Source organism: Electrophorus electricus, chromosome 24 (genome assembly GCF_013358815.1).
Source record: "Electrophorus electricus isolate fEleEle1 chromosome 24, fEleEle1.pri, whole genome shotgun sequence".
Classification (NCBI taxonomy): domain Eukaryota; kingdom Metazoa; phylum Chordata; class Actinopteri; order Gymnotiformes; family Gymnotidae; genus Electrophorus; species Electrophorus electricus.
In genome coordinates, this window is record NC_049558.1 from 9,908,052 (window position 1) to 9,927,772 (window position 19,721).

Genomic DNA, 19,721 nt, shown 5'->3' on the forward strand with positions numbered 1-19,721 from the left:
GGAGTTTTCCATTAGCATGGGTGCAGGTCAGCATCTCTGGATTCACTGTTTCAAGCCAGAAGCATTCCCGGCTAAACTCCTAGAGTGTGGGAGAAGGATCTTTTCCCATCGTTGCATTTATCTTTGCATTTATTTTCCATCTTCCACTAGATTCTGGGAGTGTCAAGACATTGAACATGCTAGCAGCGCTAATGCTAACAGCGCTAGCGCGAACAACGCTAATGGTGCTATCGGTGCAGCCAACGGCGCATGCGCAGAGCCCACCATAGAACAGTGCCCTCTCATCATCACGGAGAGTGACGTGACGAGAGTGTTTAAAAGAGTGAATAGCAGGAAGGCAGCGGGATCTGACGGTATCTGCGGGAGAGTCCTCAAAGACTGCGCAGACCAGCTAGCCCCGGTATTCACCGACATCGTCGATCTCTCCCTGACGCTCGGTATCGTCCCATCCAGCTTCAAGCGATCCACCATCGGCCCCGTCTCAAAGAAACCTCGACCCTCCGGCCTCAATGACTACCGCCCTGTTGCCCTCACATCAGTCGTGATGAAGTGTTTTGAAGAGCTAGTCAGAGACTTCATCACCTCTTCACTGCCAGCCTCCATGGACCCACTGCAGTTTGCATACCGCCACAATCGCTCCACTGATGACGCAATTGCACATCTGCTCCACACCACACTGACCCACCTGGACAAAGGGAGGGGTAATTATGTTAAAATGCTGTTTGTCGACTACAGTTCAGCATTTAACACTATCATCCCCTCCCTACTCACTACTAAGTTGGAGGATCTAGGACTGCATACATGCCTGTGCGACTGGATCTCCAACTTCCTAACAGACAGACCACAATCAGTACGGGTGGGCAACTGTGTCTCATCCATCCTCACCCTCAGCATTGCAGCTCTTCAGGGTTGTGTCCTAAGCCCCCTGCTCTACTCACTGTAAACCAACGACTGCGCAGCCACTTCCAGCTCCACCATCATTGTCAAGTTTGCTGGCGATAGCGTCGTCATGGGCCTGATCTCGGAAAACGATGAGAGGGCCTACCTGGAGGAGATTAAACACCGGGAAAAGTGGTGCCAGGGAAATAATCTCCTCCGAAACGTCAGCAAGACAAAACAGCTGATTGTGGACTGCAGCAAGAAGAAGGAGCGGCACTACCAACCTGTGAGGATCAATGGAACCACGGTGGAGAGAGTAGACAGTTTCAGGTACCTTGGAGTTCACATCTCACAGGACTTGTCCTGGTCCCGCCACACCAACTCCCTGGCAAAGAAGGCTCGTCAGCGTCTTTACCACCTCAGATGCCTAAGAGACTTCAGACTGCCCTCCAAGGTACTGCAGGAACGTCTACACCTGCACTATCGAGAACATCCTCTTGGGGAACATCACAGTCTGGTTTGGGAACAGCACCAAGCAGGACAGACAAGCACTCCAGAGGGTTTTGCGTTCAGCAGAGCGCATCACTCATCTGGAACTTCCTGACATGCAGACCATCTATTACAAGCAGTGCCAGACCAAGGCCAGGAGGATTGTGAAGGACCCCACCCATCCCAACAATAGGCTCTTCTCTCTGTTGAGGTCAGGGAAGCGCTTTCGCTCCCTGAAGACCAATACAGAGAGACTGAAGAGGGGCTTCTTCCCACAGGCCATTCGGGCCCTGAATCAGGGCAACTGATAAACTGTGGGGACCACCACCACCATGTTACTGTAAATCTGTCAACTGGAGTTGTACATCGTGTACATACACATATATACACTGTAGATTGTGTATATATACATATTACACATACATTGTTATATACTTTTTTTATAGATATATTTATATATATATATATATATATATATATATATATATATATATATATATATATATATATATATATATATTTCCTTATGCACCCCTGTTTCTTTCCTCAGTTTAGACAGAGCACTCACAAAAACATTTCACTGCGAGTTATACCGTGTATGACTATGTACGTGAGAAATAAACCGAACTTGAACTTGAACTTGAACCCTAACTCTTACAGATTGGTCAAAGTTATCCAGAATTGAACTTAGGACACAATAGTGCACCATATGCAATAGTCCTAAGGGATAGAGCAGAAACAAGATCATTATAGCAGAGTAGGCGCAGCGGAAGCATGCTGGGCCCGTAACCCAGAGGTCGATGGATCGAAACCATCTTCTGCTAAAAGGACATTGTCTTCTAATGGGCTGTATCGCCTCAAAACCTTTGTTGAGTGCAGTTGTTGGTACTTTTACTGTTTTTAAAGAAAATGTTTCCACAGATGTAGGTGTTCTTGCTTCACTGAAACAAAACCCAACATCAGCTAAACATCCACACAAAGCTTTATTTCTCATCACATTTTCCAAACCAAAAAACAAAACAATGTCCAGCAAAAAAAGTACTCCAAAAAGAATAGATGTGACCAAAATGCAAACACGTAGCTTGTGAAACATCCCGGCATCTTTGGCAGGTTATGCTGAATGTTTATGTGTGGCCATGCGTGCTTCTACAGGAGGTCTGCTCCGTGCTTACAGTGATTCAGTCGTTTTGCCGACTTCTGTTTTGACTTAACTCTTACCTTGGTCTAGCACGGTTTCCTTTTGTTCTTCCATCGCATCTTGACTGCAGGAAATGACTGCTCGCACATCAGATTTCTAAATTCTTGAATCTTTGGTGCTTAAGTAAGGAGTTTTCCATTAGCATGGGTGCAGGTCAGCATCTCTGGATTCACTGTTTCAAGCCAGAAGCATTCCCGGCTAAACTCCTAGAGTGTGGGAGAAGGATCTTTTCCCATCGTTGCATTTATCTTTGCATTTATTTTCCATCTTCCACTAGATTCTGGGAGTGTCAAGACATTGAACATGCTAGCAGCGCTAATGCTAACAGCGCTAGCGCGAACAACGCTAATGGTGCTATCGGTGCAGCCAACGGCGCATGCGCAGAGCCCACCATAGAACAGTGCCCTCTCATCATCACGGAGAGTGACGTGACGAGAGTGTTTAAAAGAGTGAATAGCAGGAAGGCAGCGGGATCTGACGGTATCTGCGGGAGAGTCCTCAAAGACTGCGCAGACCAGCTAGCCCCGGTATTCACCGACATCGTCGATCTCTCCCTGACGCTCGGTATCGTCCCATCCAGCTTCAAGCGATCCACCATCGGCCCCGTCTCAAAGAAACCTCGACCCTCCGGCCTCAATGACTACCGCCCTGTTGCCCTCACATCAGTCGTGATGAAGTGTTTTGAAGAGCTAGTCAGAGACTTCATCACCTCTTCACTGCCAGCCTCCATGGACCCACTGCAGTTTGCATACCGCCACAATCGCTCCACTGATGACGCAATTGCACATCTGCTCCACACCACACTGACCCACCTGGACAAAGGGAGGGGTAATTATGTTAAAATGCTGTTTGTCGACTACAGTTCAGCATTTAACACTATCATCCCCTCCCTACTCACTACTAAGTTGGAGGATCTAGGACTGCATACATGCCTGTGCGACTGGATCTCCAACTTCCTAACAGACAGACCACAATCAGTACGGGTGGGCAACTGTGTCTCATCCATCCTCACCCTCAGCATTGCAGCTCTTCAGGGTTGTGTCCTAAGCCCCCTGCTCTACTCACTGTAAACCAACGACTGCGCAGCCACTTCCAGCTCCACCATCATTGTCAAGTTTGCTGGCGATAGCGTCGTCATGGGCCTGATCTCGGAAAACGATGAGAGGGCCTACCTGGAGGAGATTAAACACCGGGAAAAGTGGTGCCAGGGAAATAATCTCCTCCGAAACGTCAGCAAGACAAAACAGCTGATTGTGGACTGCAGCAAGAAGAAGGAGCGGCACTACCAACCTGTGAGGATCAATGGAACCACGGTGGAGAGAGTAGACAGTTTCAGGTACCTTGGAGTTCACATCTCACAGGACTTGTCCTGGTCCCGCCACACCAACTCCCTGGCAAAGAAGGCTCGTCAGCGTCTTTACCACCTCAGATGCCTAAGAGACTTCAGACTGCCCTCCAAGGTACTGCAGGAACGTCTACACCTGCACTATCGAGAACATCCTCTTGGGGAACATCACAGTCTGGTTTGGGAACAGCACCAAGCAGGACAGACAAGCACTCCAGAGGGTTTTGCGTTCAGCAGAGCGCATCACTCATCTGGAACTTCCTGACATGCAGACCATCTATTACAAGCAGTGCCAGACCAAGGCCAGGAGGATTGTGAAGGACCCCACCCATCCCAACAATAGGCTCTTCTCTCTGTTGAGGTCAGGGAAGCGCTTTCGCTCCCTGAAGACCAATACAGAGAGACTGAAGAGGGGCTTCTTCCCACAGGCCATTCGGGCCCTGAATCAGGGCAACTGATAAACTGTGGGGACCACCACCACCATGTTACTGTAAATCTGTCAACTGGAGTTGTACATCGTGTACATACACATATATACACTGTAGATTGTGTATATATACATATTACACATACATTGTTATATACTTTTTTTATAGATATATTTATATATATATATATATATATATATATATATATATATATATATATATATATATATATTTCCTTATGCACCCCTGTTTCTTTCCTCAGTTTAGACAGAGCACTCACAAAAACATTTCACTGCGAGTTATACCGTGTATGACTATGTACGTGAGAAATAAACCGAACTTGAACTTGAACTTGAACCCTAACTCTTACAGATTGGTCAAAGTTATCCAGAATTGAACTTAGGACACAATAGTGCACCATATGCAATATCCTAAGGGATAGAGCAGAAACAAGATCATTATAGCAGAGTGGCGCAGCGGAAGCATGCTGGGCCCGTAACCCAGAGGTCGATGGATCGCAACCATCTTCTGCTAAAAGGACATTGTCTTCTAATGGGCTGTATCGCCTCAAAACCTTTGTTGAGTGCAGTTGTTGGTACTTTTACTGTTTTTAAAGAAAATGTTTCCACAGATGTAGGTGTTCTTGCTTCACTGAAACAAAACCCAACATCAGCTAAACATCCACACAAAGCTTTATTTCTCATCACATTTTCCAAACCAAAAAACAAAACAATGTCCAGCAAAAAAAGTACTCCAAAAAGAATAGATGTGACCAAAATGCAAACACGTAGCTTGTGAAACATCCCGGCATCTTTGGCAGGTTATGCTGAATGTTTATGTGTGGCCATGCGTGCTTCTACAGGAGGTCTGCTCCGTGCTTACAGTGATTCAGTCGTTTTGCCGACTTCTGTTTTGACTTAACTCTTACCTTGGTCTAGCACGGTTTCCTTTTGTTCTTCCATCGCATCTTGACTGCAGGAAATGACTGCTCGCACATCAGATTTCTAAATTCTTGAATCTTTGGTGCTTAAGTAAGGAGTTTTCCATTAGCATGGGTGCAGGTCAGCATCTCTGGATTCACTGTTTCAAGCCAGAAGCATTCCCGGCTAAACTCCTAGAGTGTGGGAGAAGGATCTTTTCCCATCGTTGCATTTATCTTTGCATTTATTTTCCATCTTCCACTAGATTCTGGGAGTGTCAAGACATTGAACATGCTAGCAGCGCTAATGCTAACAGCGCTAGCGCGAACAACGCTAATGGTGCTATCGGTGCAGCCAACGGCGCATGCGCAGAGCCCACCATAGAACAGTGCCCTCTCATCATCACGGAGAGTGACGTGACGAGAGTGTTTAAAAGAGTGAATAGCAGGAAGGCAGCGGGATCTGACGGTATCTGCGGGAGAGTCCTCAAAGACTGCGCAGACCAGCTAGCCCCGGTATTCACCGACATCGTCGATCTCTCCCTGACGCTCGGTATCGTCCCATCCAGCTTCAAGCGATCCACCATCGGCCCCGTCTCAAAGAAACCTCGACCCTCCGGCCTCAATGACTACCGCCCTGTTGCCCTCACATCAGTCGTGATGAAGTGTTTTGAAGAGCTAGTCAGAGACTTCATCACCTCTTCACTGCCAGCCTCCATGGACCCACTGCAGTTTGCATACCGCCACAATCGCTCCACTGATGACGCAATTGCACATCTGCTCCACACCACACTGACCCACCTGGACAAAGGGAGGGGTAATTATGTTAAAATGCTGTTTGTCGACTACAGTTCAGCATTTAACACTATCATCCCCTCCCTACTCACTACTAAGTTGGAGGATCTAGGACTGCATACATGCCTGTGCGACTGGATCTCCAACTTCCTAACAGACAGACCACAATCAGTACGGGTGGGCAACTGTGTCTCATCCATCCTCACCCTCAGCATTGCAGCTCTTCAGGGTTGTGTCCTAAGCCCCCTGCTCTACTCACTGTAAACCAACGACTGCGCAGCCACTTCCAGCTCCACCATCATTGTCAAGTTTGCTGGCGATAGCGTCGTCATGGGCCTGATCTCGGAAAACGATGAGAGGGCCTACCTGGAGGAGATTAAACACCGGGAAAAGTGGTGCCAGGGAAATAATCTCCTCCGAAACGTCAGCAAGACAAAACAGCTGATTGTGGACTGCAGCAAGAAGAAGGAGCGGCACTACCAACCTGTGAGGATCAATGGAACCACGGTGGAGAGAGTAGACAGTTTCAGGTACCTTGGAGTTCACATCTCACAGGACTTGTCCTGGTCCCGCCACACCAACTCCCTGGCAAAGAAGGCTCGTCAGCGTCTTTACCACCTCAGATGCCTAAGAGACTTCAGACTGCCCTCCAAGGTACTGCGGAACGTCTACACCTGCACTATCGAGAACATCCTCTTGGGGAACATCACAGTCTGGTTTGGGAACAGCACCAAGCAGGACAGACAAGCACTCCAGAGGGTTTTGCGTTCAGCAGAGCGCATCACTCATCTGGAACTTCCTGACATGCAGACCATCTATTACAAGCAGTGCCAGACCAAGGCCAGGAGGATTGTGAAGGACCCCACCCATCCCAACAATAGGCTCTTCTCTCTGTTGAGGTCAGGGAAGCGCTTTCGCTCCCTGAAGACCAATACAGAGAGACTGAAGAGGGGCTTCTTCCCACAGGCCATTCGGGCCCTGAATCAGGGCAACTGATAAACTGTGGGGACCACCACCACCATGTTACTGTAAATCTGTCAACTGGAGTTGTACATCGTGTACATACACATATATACACTGTAGATTGTGTATATATACATATTACACATACATTGTTATATACTTTTTTATAGATATATTTATATATATATATATATATATATATATATATATATATATATATATATATATATATATATATATTTCCTTATGCACCCCTGTTTCTTTCCTCAGTTTAGACAGAGCACTCACAAAAACATTTCACTGCGAGTTATACCGTGTATGACTATGTACGTGACAAATAAACAGAACTTGAACTTGAACTTGAACCCTAACTCTTACAGATTGGTCAAAGTTATCCAGAATTGAATTTAGGACACAATAGTGCACCATATGCAATATCCTAAGGGATAGAGCAGAGACAAGATCATTATAGCAGAGTGGCGCAGCGGAAGCATGCTGGGCCCAGTAACCCAGAGGTCGATGGATCGAAACCATCTTCTGCTAAAAGGACATTGTCTTCTAATGGGCTGTATCGCCTCAAAACCTTTGTTGAGTGCAGTTGTTGGTACTTTTACTGTTTTTAAAGAAAATGTTTCCACAGATGTAGGTGTTCTTGCTTCACTGAAACAAAACCCAACATCAGCTAAACATCCACACAAAGCTTTATTTCTCATCACATTTTCCAAACCAAAAAACAAAACAATGTCCAGCAAAAAAAGTACTCCAAAAAGAATAGATGTGACCAAAATGCAAACACGTAGCTTGTGAAACATCCCGGCATCTTTGGCAGGTTATGCTGAATGTTTATGTGTGGCCATGCGTGCTTCTACAGGAGGTCTGCTCCGTGCTTACAGTGATTCAGTCGTTTTGCCGACTTCTGTTTTGACTTAACTCTTACCTTGGTCTAGCACGGTTTCCTTTTGTTCTTCCATCGCATCTTGACTGCAGGAAATGACTGCTCGCACATCAGATTTCTAAATTCTTGAATCTTTGGTGCTTAAGTAAGGAGTTTTCCATTAGCATGGGTGCAGGTCAGCATCTCTGGATTCACTGTTTCAAGCCAGAAGCATTCCCGGCTAAACTCCTAGAGTGTGGGAGAAGGATCTTTTCCCATCGTTGCATTTATCTTTGCATTTATTTTCCATCTTCCACTAGATTCTGGGAGTGTCAAGACATTGAACATGCTAGCAGCGCTAATGCTAACAGCGCTAGCGCGAACAACGCTAATGGTGCTATCGGTGCAGCCAACGGCGCATGCGCAGAGCCCACCATAGAACAGTGCCCTCTCATCATCACGGAGAGTGACGTGACGAGAGTGTTTAAAAGAGTGAATAGCAGGAAGGCAGCGGGATCTGACGGTATCTGCGGGAGAGTCCTCAAAGACTGCGCAGACCAGCTAGCCCCGGTATTCACCGACATCGTCGATCTCTCCCTGACGCTCGGTATCGTCCCATCCAGCTTCAAGCGATCCACCATCGGCCCCGTCTCAAAGAAACCTCGACCCTCCGGCCTCAATGACTACCGCCCTGTTGCCCTCACATCAGTCGTGATGAAGTGTTTTGAAGAGCTAGTCAGAGACTTCATCACCTCTTCACTGCCAGCCTCCATGGACCCACTGCAGTTTGCATACCGCCACAATCGCTCCACTGATGACGCAATTGCACATCTGCTCCACACCACACTGACCCACCTGGACAAAGGGAGGGGTAATTATGTTAAAATGCTGTTTGTCGACTACAGTTCAGCATTTAACACTATCATCCCCTCCCTACTCACTACTAAGTTGGAGGATCTAGGACTGCATACATGCCTGTGCGACTGGATCTCCAACTTCCTAACAGACAGACCACAATCAGTACGGGTGGGCAACTGTGTCTCATCCATCCTCACCCTCAGCATTGCAGCTCTTCAGGGTTGTGTCCTAAGCCCCCTGCTCTACTCACTGTAAACCAACGACTGCGCAGCCACTTCCAGCTCCACCATCATTGTCAAGTTTGCTGGCGATAGCGTCGTCATGGGCCTGATCTCGGAAAACGATGAGAGGGCCTACCTGGAGGAGATTAAACACCGGGAAAAGTGGTGCCAGGGAAATAATCTCCTCCGAAACGTCAGCAAGACAAAACAGCTGATTGTGGACTGCAGCAAGAAGAAGGAGCGGCACTACCAACCTGTGAGGATCAATGGAACCACGGTGGAGAGAGTAGACAGTTTCAGGTACCTTGGAGTTCACATCTCACAGGACTTGTCCTGGTCCCGCCACACCAACTCCCTGGCAAAGAAGGCTCGTCAGCGTCTTTACCACCTCAGATGCCTAAGAGACTTCAGACTGCCCTCCAAGGTACTGCGGAACGTCTACACCTGCACTATCGAGAACATCCTCTTGGGGAACATCACAGTCTGGTTTGGGAACAGCACCAAGCAGGACAGACAAGCACTCCAGAGGGTTTTGCGTTCAGCAGAGCGCATCACTCATCTGGAACTTCCTGACATGCAGACCATCTATTACAAGCAGTGCCAGACCAAGGCCAGGAGGATTGTGAAGGACCCCACCCATCCCAACAATAGGCTCTTCTCTCTGTTGAGGTCAGGGAAGCGCTTTCGCTCCCTGAAGACCAATACAGAGAGACTGAAGAGGGGCTTCTTCCCACAGGCCATTCGGGCCCTGAATCAGGGCAACTGATAAACTGTGGGGACCACCACCACCATGTTACTGTAAATCTGTCAACTGGAGTTGTACATCGTGTACATACACATATATACACTGTAGATTGTGTATATATACATATTACACATACATTGTTATATACTTTTTTTATAGATATATTTATATATATATATATATATATATATATATATATATATATATATATATATATATATATATATATATTTCCTTATGCACCCCTGTTTCTTTCCTCAGTTTAGACAGAGCACTCACAAAAACATTTCACTGCGAGTTATACCGTGTATGACTATGTACGTGAGAAATAAACCGAACTTGAACTTGAACTTGAACCCTAACTCTTACAGATTGGTCAAAGTTATCCAGAATTGAATTTAGGACACAATAGTGCACCATATGCAATATCCTAAGGGATAGAGCAGAAACAAGATCATTATAGCAGAGTGGCGCAGCGGAAGCATGCTGGGCCCGTAACCCAGAGGTCGATGGATCGAAACCATCTTCTGCTAAAAGGACATTGTCTTCTAATGGGCTGTATCGCCTCAAAACCTTTGTTGAGTGCAGTTGTTGGTACTTTTACTGTTTTTAAAGAAAATGTTTCCACAGATGTAGGTGTTCTTGCTTCACTGAAACAAAACCCAACATCAGCTAAACATCCACACAAAGCTTTATTTCTCATCACATTTTCCAAACCAAAAAACAAAACAATGTCCAGCAAAAAAAGTACTCCAAAAAGAATAGATGTGACCAAAATGCAAACACGTAGCTTGTGAAACATCCCGGCATCTTTGGCAGGTTATGCTGAATGTTTATGTGTGGCCATGCGTGCTTCTACAGGAGGTCTGCTCCGTGCTTACAGTGATTCAGTCGTTTTGCCGACTTCTGTTTTGACTTAACTCTTACCTTGGTCTAGCACGGTTTCCTTTTGTTCTTCCATCGCATCTTGACTGCAGGAAATGACTGCTCGCACATCAGATTTCTAAATTCTTGAATCTTTGGTGCTTAAGTAAGGAGTTTTCCATTAGCATGGGTGCAGGTCAGCATCTCTGGATTCACTGTTTCAAGCCAGAAGCATTCCCGGCTAAACTCCTAGAGTGTGGGAGAAGGATCTTTTCCCATCGTTGCATTTATCTTTGCATTTATTTTCCATCTTCCACTAGATTCTGGGAGTGTCAAGACATTGAACATGCTAGCAGCGCTAATGCTAACAGCGCTAGCGCGAACAACGCTAATGGTGCTATCGGTGCAGCCAACGGCGCATGCGCAGAGCCCACCATAGAACAGTGCCCTCTCATCATCACGGAGAGTGACGTGACGAGAGTGTTTAAAAGAGTGAATAGCAGGAAGGCAGCGGGATCTGACGGTATCTGCGGGAGAGTCCTCAAAGACTGCGCAGACCAGCTAGCCCCGGTATTCACCGACATCGTCGATCTCTCCCTGACGCTCGGTATCGTCCCATCCAGCTTCAAGCGATCCACCATCGGCCCCGTCTCAAAGAAACCTCGACCCTCCGGCCTCAATGACTACCGCCCTGTTGCCCTCACATCAGTCGTGATGAAGTGTTTTGAAGAGCTAGTCAGAGACTTCATCACCTCTTCACTGCCAGCCTCCATGGACCCACTGCAGTTTGCATACCGCCACAATCGCTCCACTGATGACGCAATTGCACATCTGCTCCACACCACACTGACCCACCTGGACAAAGGGAGGGGTAATTATGTTAAAATGCTGTTTGTCGACTACAGTTCAGCATTTAACACTATCATCCCCTCCCTACTCACTACTAAGTTGGAGGATCTAGGACTGCATACATGCCTGTGCGACTGGATCTCCAACTTCCTAACAGACAGACCACAATCAGTACGGGTGGGCAACTGTGTCTCATCCATCCTCACCCTCAGCATTGCAGCTCTTCAGGGTTGTGTCCTAAGCCCCCTGCTCTACTCACTGTAAACCAACGACTGCGCAGCCACTTCCAGCTCCACCATCATTGTCAAGTTTGCTGGCGATAGCGTCGTCATGGGCCTGATCTCGGAAAACGATGAGAGGGCCTACCTGGAGGAGATTAAACACCGGGAAAAGTGGTGCCAGGGAAATAATCTCCTCCGAAACGTCAGCAAGACAAAACAGCTGATTGTGGACTGCAGCAAGAAGAAGGAGCGGCACTACCAACCTGTGAGGATCAATGGAACCACGGTGGAGAGAGTAGACAGTTTCAGGTACCTTGGAGTTCACATCTCACAGGACTTGTCCTGGTCCCGCCACACCAACTCCCTGGCAAAGAAGGCTCGTCAGCGTCTTTACCACCTCAGATGCCTAAGAGACTTCAGACTGCCCTCCAAGGTACTGCGGAACGTCTACACCTGCACTATCGAGAACATCCTCTTGGGGAACATCACAGTCTGGTTTGGGAACAGCACCAAGCAGGACAGACAAGCACTCCAGAGGGTTTTGCGTTCAGCAGAGCGCATCACTCATCTGGAACTTCCTGACATGCAGACCATCTATTACAAGCAGTGCCAGACCAAGGCCAGAAGGATTGTGAAGGACCCCACCCATCCCAACAATAGGCTCTTCTCTCTGTTGAGGTCAGGGAAGCGCTTTCGCTCCCTGAAGACCAATACAGAGAGACTGAAGAGGGGCTTCTTCCCACAGGCCATTCGGGCCCTGAATCAGGGCAACTGATAAACTGTGGGGACCACCACCACCATGTTACTGTAAATCTGTCAACTGGAGTTGTACATCGTGTACATACACATATATACACTGTAGATTGTGTATATATACATATTACACATACATTGTTATATACTTTTTTTATAGATTTATATATATATATATATATATATATATATATATATATATATATATATATATATATTTAATTATGCACCCCTGTTTCTTTCCTCAGTTTAGACAGAGCACTCACAAAAACATTTCACTGCGAGTTATACCGTGTATGACTATGTACGTGACAAATAAACCGAACTTGAACTTGAACTTGAACCCTAACTCTTACAGATTGGTCAAAGTTATCCAGAATTGAATTTAGGACACAATAGTGCACCATATGCAATATCCTAAGGGATAGAGCAGAAATGAGATCATTATAGCAGAGTGGCGCAGCGGAAGCGTGCTGGGCCCATAACCCAGAGGTCGATGGATCGAAACCATCTTCTGCTAAAAGGACATTGTCTTCTAATGGGCTGTATCGCCTCAAAACCTTTGTTGAGTGCAGTTGTTGGTACTTTTACTGTTTTTAAAGAAAATGTTTCCACAGATGTAGGTGTTCTTGCTTCACTGAAACAAAACCCAACATCAGCTAAACATCCACACAAAGCTTTATTTCTCATCACATTTTCCAAACCAAAAAACAAAACAATGTCCAGCAAAAAAAGTACTCCAAAAAGAATAGATGTGACCAAAATGCAAACACGTAGCTTGTGAAACATCCCGGCATCTTTGGCAGGTTATGCTGAATGTTTATGTGTGGCCATGCGTGCTTCTACAGGAGGTCTGCTCCGTGCTTACAGTGATTCAGTCGTTTTGCCGACTTCTGTTTTGACTTAACTCTTACCTTGGTCTAGCACGGTTTCCTTTTGTTCTTCCATCGCATCTTGACTGCAGGAAATGACTGCTCGCACATCAGATTTCTAAATTCTTGAATCTTTGGTGCTTAAGTAAGGAGTTTTCCATTAGCATGGGTGCAGGTCAGCATCTCTGGATTCACTGTTTCAAGCCAGAAGCATTCCCGGCTAAACTCCTAGAGTGTGGGAGAAGGATCTTTTCCCATCGTTGCATTTATCTTTGCATTTATTTTCCATCTTCCACTAGATTCTGGGAGTGTCAAGACATTGAACATGCTAGCAGCGCTAATGCTAACAGCGCTAGCGCGAACAACGCTAATGGTGCTATCGGTGCAGCCAACGGCGCATGCGCAGAGCCCACCATAGAACAGTGCCCTCTCATCATCACGGAGAGTGACGTGACGAGAGTGTTTAAAAGAGTGAATAGCAGGAAGGCAGCGGGATCTGACGGTATCTGCGGGAGAGTCCTCAAAGACTGCGCAGACCAGCTAGCCCCGGTATTCACCGACATCGTCGATCTCTCCCTGACGCTCGGTATCGTCCCATCCAGCTTCAAGCGATCCACCATCGGCCCCGTCTCAAAGAAACCTCGACCCTCCGGCCTCAATGACTACCGCCCTGTTGCCCTCACATCAGTCGTGATGAAGTGTTTTGAAGAGCTAGTCAGAGACTTCATCACCTCTTCACTGCCAGCCTCCATGGACCCACTGCAGTTTGCATACCGCCACAATCGCTCCACTGATGACGCAATTGCACATCTGCTCCACACCACACTGACCCACCTGGACAAAGGGAGGGGTAATTATGTTAAAATGCTGTTTGTCGACTACAGTTCAGCATTTAACACTATCATCCCCTCCCTACTCACTACTAAGTTGGAGGATCTAGGACTGCATACATGCCTGTGCGACTGGATCTCCAACTTCCTAACAGACAGACCACAATCAGTACGGGTGGGCAACTGTGTCTCATCCATCCTCACCCTCAGCATTGCAGCTCTTCAGGGTTGTGTCCTAAGCCCCCTGCTCTACTCACTGTAAACCAACGACTGCGCAGCCACTTCCAGCTCCACCATCATTGTCAAGTTTGCTGGCGATAGCGTCGTCATGGGCCTGATCTCGGAAAACGATGAGAGGGCCTACCTGGAGGAGATTAAACACCGGGAAAAGTGGTGCCAGGGAAATAATCTCCTCCGAAACGTCAGCAAGACAAAACAGCTGATTGTGGACTGCAGCAAGAAGAAGGAGCGGCACTACCAACCTGTGAGGATCAATGGAACCACGGTGGAGAGAGTAGACAGTTTCAGGTACCTTGGAGTTCACATCTCACAGGACTTGTCCTGGTCCCGCCACACCAACTCCCTGGCAAAGAAGGCTCGTCAGCGTCTTTACCACCTCAGATGCCTAAGAGACTTCAGACTGCCCTCCAAGGTACTGCGGAACGTCTACACCTGCACTATCGAGAACATCCTCTTGGGGAACATCACAGTCTGGTTTGGGAACAGCACCAAGCAGGACAGACAAGCACTCCAGAGGGTTTTGCGTTCAGCAGAGCGCATCACTCATCTGGAACTTCCTGACATGCAGACCATCTATTACAAGCAGTGCCAGACCAAGGCCAGGAGGATTGTGAAGGACCCCACCCATCCCAACAATAGGCTCTTCTCTCTGTTGAGGTCAGGGAAGCGCTTTCGCTCCCTGAAGACCAATACAGAGAGACTGAAGAGGGGCTTCTTCCCACAGGCCATTCGGGCCCTGAATCAGGGCAACTGATAAACTGTGGGGACCACCACCACCATGTTACTGTAAATCTGTCAACTGGAGTTGTACATCGTGTACATACACATATATACACTGTAGATTGTGTATATATACATATTACACATACATTGTTATATACTTTTTTTATAGATATATTATATATATATATATATATATATATATATATATATATATATATATATATATATATTTCCTTATGCACCCCTGTTTCTTTCCTCAGTTTAGACAGAGCACTCACAAAAACATTTCACTGCGAGTTATACCGTGTATGACTATGTACGTGACAAATAAACCGAACTTGAACTTGAACTTGAACCCTAACTCTTACAGATTGGTCAAAGTTATCCAGAATTGAATTTAGGACAAAATAGTGCACCATATGCAATATCCTAAGGGATAGAGCAGAAACAAGATCATTATAGCAGAGTGGCGCAGCGGAAGCGTGCTGGGCTCATAACCCAGAGGTCGATGGATCGAAACCATCTTCTGCTAAAAGGACATTGTCTTCTAATGGGCTGTATCGCCTCAAAACCTTTGTTGAGTGCAGTTGTTGGTACTTTTACTGTTTTTAAAGAAAATGTTTCCACAGATGTAGGTGTTCTTGCTTCACTGAAACAAAACCCAACATCAGCTAAACATCCACACAAAGCTTTATTTCTCATCACATTTTCCAAACCAAAAAACAAAACAATGTCCAGCAAAAAAAGTACTCCAAAAAGAATAGATGTGACCAAAATGCAAACACGTAGCTTGTGAAACATCCCGGCATCTTTGGCAGGTTATGCTGAATGTTTATGTGTGGCCATGCGTGCTTCTACAGGAGGTCTGCTCCGTGCTTACAGTGATTCAGTCGTTTTGCCGACTTCTGTTTTGACTTAACTCTTACCTTGGTCTAGCACGGTTTCCTTTTGTTCTTCCATCGCATCTTGACTGCAGGAAATGACTGCTCGCACATCAGATTTCTAAATTCTTGAATCTTTGGTGCTTAAGTAAGGAGTTTTCCATTAGCATGGGTGCAGGTCAGCATCTCTGGATTCACTGTTTCAAGCCAGAAGCATTCCCGGCTAAACTCCTAGAGTGTGGGAGAAGGATCTTTTCCCATCGTTGCATTTATCTTTGCATTTATTTTCCATCTTCCACTAGATTCTGGGAGTGTCAAGACATTGAACATGCTAGCAGCGCTAATGCTAACAGCGCTAGCGCGAACAACGCTAATGGTGCTATCGGTGCAGCCAACGGCGCATGCGCAGAGCCCACCATAGAACAGTGCCCTCTCATCATCACGGAGAGTGACGTGACGAGAGTGTTTAAAAGAGTGAATAGCAGGAAGGCAGCGGGATCTGACGGTATCTGCGGGAGAGTCCTCAAAGACTGCGCAGACCAGCTAGCCCCGGTATTCACCGACATCGTCGATCTCTCCCTGACGCTCGGTATCGTCCCATCCAGCTTCAAGCGATCCACCATCGGCCCCGTCTCAAAGAAACCTCGACCCTCCGGCCTCAATGACTACCGCCCTGTTGCCCTCACATCAGTCGTGATGAAGTGTTTTGAAGAGCTAGTCAGAGACTTCATCACCTCTTCACTGCCAGCCTCCATGGACCCACTGCAGTTTGCATACCGCCACAATCGCTCCACTGATGACGCAATTGCACATCTGCTCCACACCACACTGACCCACCTGGACAAAGGGAGGGGTAATTATGTTAAAATGCTGTTTGTCGACTACAGTTCAGCATTTAACACTATCATCCCCTCCCTACTCACTACTAAGTTGGAGGATCTAGGACTGCATACATGCCTGTGCGACTGGATCTCCAACTTCCTAACAGACAGACCACAATCAGTACGGGTGGGCAACTGTGTCTCATCCATCCTCACCCTCAGCATTGCAGCTCTTCAGGGTTGTGTCCTAAGCCCCCTGCTCTACTCACTGTAAACCAACGACTGCGCAGCCACTTCCAGCTCCACCATCATTGTCAAGTTTGCTGGCGATAGCGTCGTCATGGGCCTGATCTCGGAAAACGATGAGAGGGCCTACCTGGAGGAGATTAAACACCGGGAAAAGTGGTGCCAGGGAAATAATCTCCTCCGAAACGTCAGCAAGACAAAACAGCTGATTGTGGACTGCAGCAAGAAGAAGGAGCGGCACTACCAACCTGTGAGGATCAATGGAACCACGGTGGAGAGAGTAGACAGTTTCAGGTACCTTGGAGTTCACATCTCACAGGACTTGTCCTGGTCCCGCCACACCAACTCCCTGGCAAAGAAGGCTCGTCAGCGTCTTTACCACCTCAGATGCCTAAGAGACTTCAGACTGCCCTCCAAGGTACTGCGGAACGTCTACACCTGCACTATCGAGAACATCCTCTTGGGGAACATCACAGTCTGGTTTGGGAACAGCACCAAGCAGGACAGACAAGCACTCCAGAGGGTTTTGCGTTCAGCAGAGCGCATCACTCATCTGGAACTTCCTGACATGCAGACCATCTATTACAAGCAGTGCCAGACCAAGGCCAGGAGGATTGTGAAGGACCCCACCCATCCCAACAATAGGCTCTTCTCTCTGTTGAGGTCAGGGAAGCGCTTTCGCTCCCTGAAGACCAATACAGAGAGACTGAAGAGGGGCTTCTTCCCACAGGCCATTCGGGCCCTGAATCAGGGCAACTGATAAACTGTGGGGACCACCACCACCATGTTACTGTAAATCTGTCAACTGGAGTTGTACATCGTGTACATACACATATATACACTGTAGATTGTGTATATATACATATTACACATACATTGTTATATACTTTTTTTATAGATATATTTATATATATATATATATATATATATATATATATATATATATATATATATATATATATATTTCCTTATGCACCCCTGTTTCTTTCCTCAGTTTAGACAGAGCACTCACAAAAACATTTCACTGCGAGTTATACCGTGTATGACTATGTACGTGACAAATAAACCGAACTTGAACTTGAACTTGAACCCTAACTCTTACAGATTGGTCAAAGTTATCCAGAATTGAATTTAGGACACAATAGTGCACCATATGCAATATCCTAAGGGATAGAGCAGAAATGAGATCATTATAGCAGAGTGGCGCAGCGGAAGCGTGCTGGGCCCATAACCCAGAGGTCGATGGATCGAAACCATCTTCTGCTAAAAGGACATTGTCTTCTAATGGGCTGTATCGCCTTAAAACTTTTGTTGAGTGCAGTTGTCGGTACTTTTACTGTTTTTAAAGAAAATGTTTCCACAGATCTAGGTGTTCTTGCTTCACTGAAACAAAACCCAACATCAGCTAAACATCCACACAAAGCTTTATTTCTCATCACATTTTCCAAACCAAAAAACAAAACAATGTCCAGCAAAAAAAGTACTCCAAAAAGAATAGATGTGACCAGAATGCAAACACGTAGCTTTTGAAACATCACGGCATCTTTGGCAGGTTATGCTGAATGTTTATGTGTGGCCATGCGTGCTTCTACAGGAGGTCTGCTCCGTGCTTACAGTGATTCAGTCGTTTTGCCGACTTCTGTTTTGACTTAACTCTTACCTTGGTCTAGCACGGTTTCCTTTTGTTCTTCCATCGCATCTTGACTGCAGGAAATGACTGCTCGCACATCAGATTTCTAAGTTCTTGAATCTTTGGTGCTTAAGTAAGGAGTTTTCCATTAGCATGGGTGCAGGTCAGTATCTCTGGATTCACTGTTTCAAGCCAGAAGCATTCCCGGCTAAACTCCTAGAGTGTGGGAGTAGGATCTTTTCCCATCGTTGCATTTATCTTTGCATTTATTTTCCATCTTCCACTAGATTCTGGGAGTGTCAAGACATTGAACATGCTAGCAGCGCTAATGCTAACAGCGCTAGCGCTAACAACGCTAATGGTGCTATCGGTGCAGCCAACGGCGCATGCGCAGAGCCCACCATAGAACAGTGCCCTCTCATCATCACGGAGAGTGACGTGACGAGAGTGTTTAAAAGAGTGAATAGCAGGAAGGCAGCGGGATCAGACGGTATCTGCGGGAGAGTCCTCAAAGACTGCGCAGACCAGCTAGCCCCGGTATTCACCGACATCGTCGATCTCTCCCTGACGCTCGGTATCGTCCCATCCAGCTTCAAGCGATCCACCATCGGCCCCGTCTCAAAGAAACCTCGACCCTCCGGCCTCAATGACTACCGCCCTGTTGCCCTCACATCAGTCGTGATGAAGTGCTTTGAAGAGCTAGTCAGAGACTTCATCACCTCTTCACTGCCAGCCTCCATGGACCCACTGCAGTTTGCATACCGCCACAATCGCTCCACTGATGACGCAATTGCACATCTGCTCCACACCACACTGACCCACCTGGACAAAGGGAGGGGTAATTATGTTAAAATGCTGTTTGTCGACTACAGTTCAGCATTTAACACTATCATCCCCTCCCTACTCACTACTAAGTTGGAGGATCTAGGACTGCATACATGCCTGTGCGACTGGATCTCCAACTTCCTAACAGACAGACCACAATCAGTACGGGTGGGCAACTGTGTCTCATCCATCCTCACCCTCAGCATTGCAGCTCTTCAGGGTTGTGTCCTAAGCCCCCTGCTCTACTCACTG

At 46.8% G+C, this 19,721-nt stretch overlaps 4 non-coding genes across 4 annotated transcripts; all 4 read left to right on the forward strand.

Annotated features, from left to right (window-relative positions):
• Positions 1-10,175: 10,175 nt before the first annotated feature.
• Positions 10,176-10,247, forward strand: trnat-cgu. Its single transcript has one exon. It is a non-coding gene; the product is annotated as a tRNA-Thr (tRNA).
• Positions 10,248-12,849: 2,602 nt separating this feature from the next.
• On the forward strand, positions 12,850-12,921 carry trnam-cau. Its single transcript has one exon. It is a non-coding gene; the product is annotated as a tRNA-Met (tRNA).
• A 2,605-nt stretch (positions 12,922-15,526) lies between these two features.
• trnam-cau lies at positions 15,527-15,598 on the forward strand. Its single transcript has one exon. It is a non-coding gene; the product is annotated as a tRNA-Met (tRNA).
• A 2,610-nt stretch (positions 15,599-18,208) lies between these two features.
• On the forward strand, positions 18,209-18,280 carry trnam-cau. The gene has a single exon. It is a non-coding gene; the product is annotated as a tRNA-Met (tRNA).
• Positions 18,281-19,721: the final 1,441 nt, after the last annotated feature.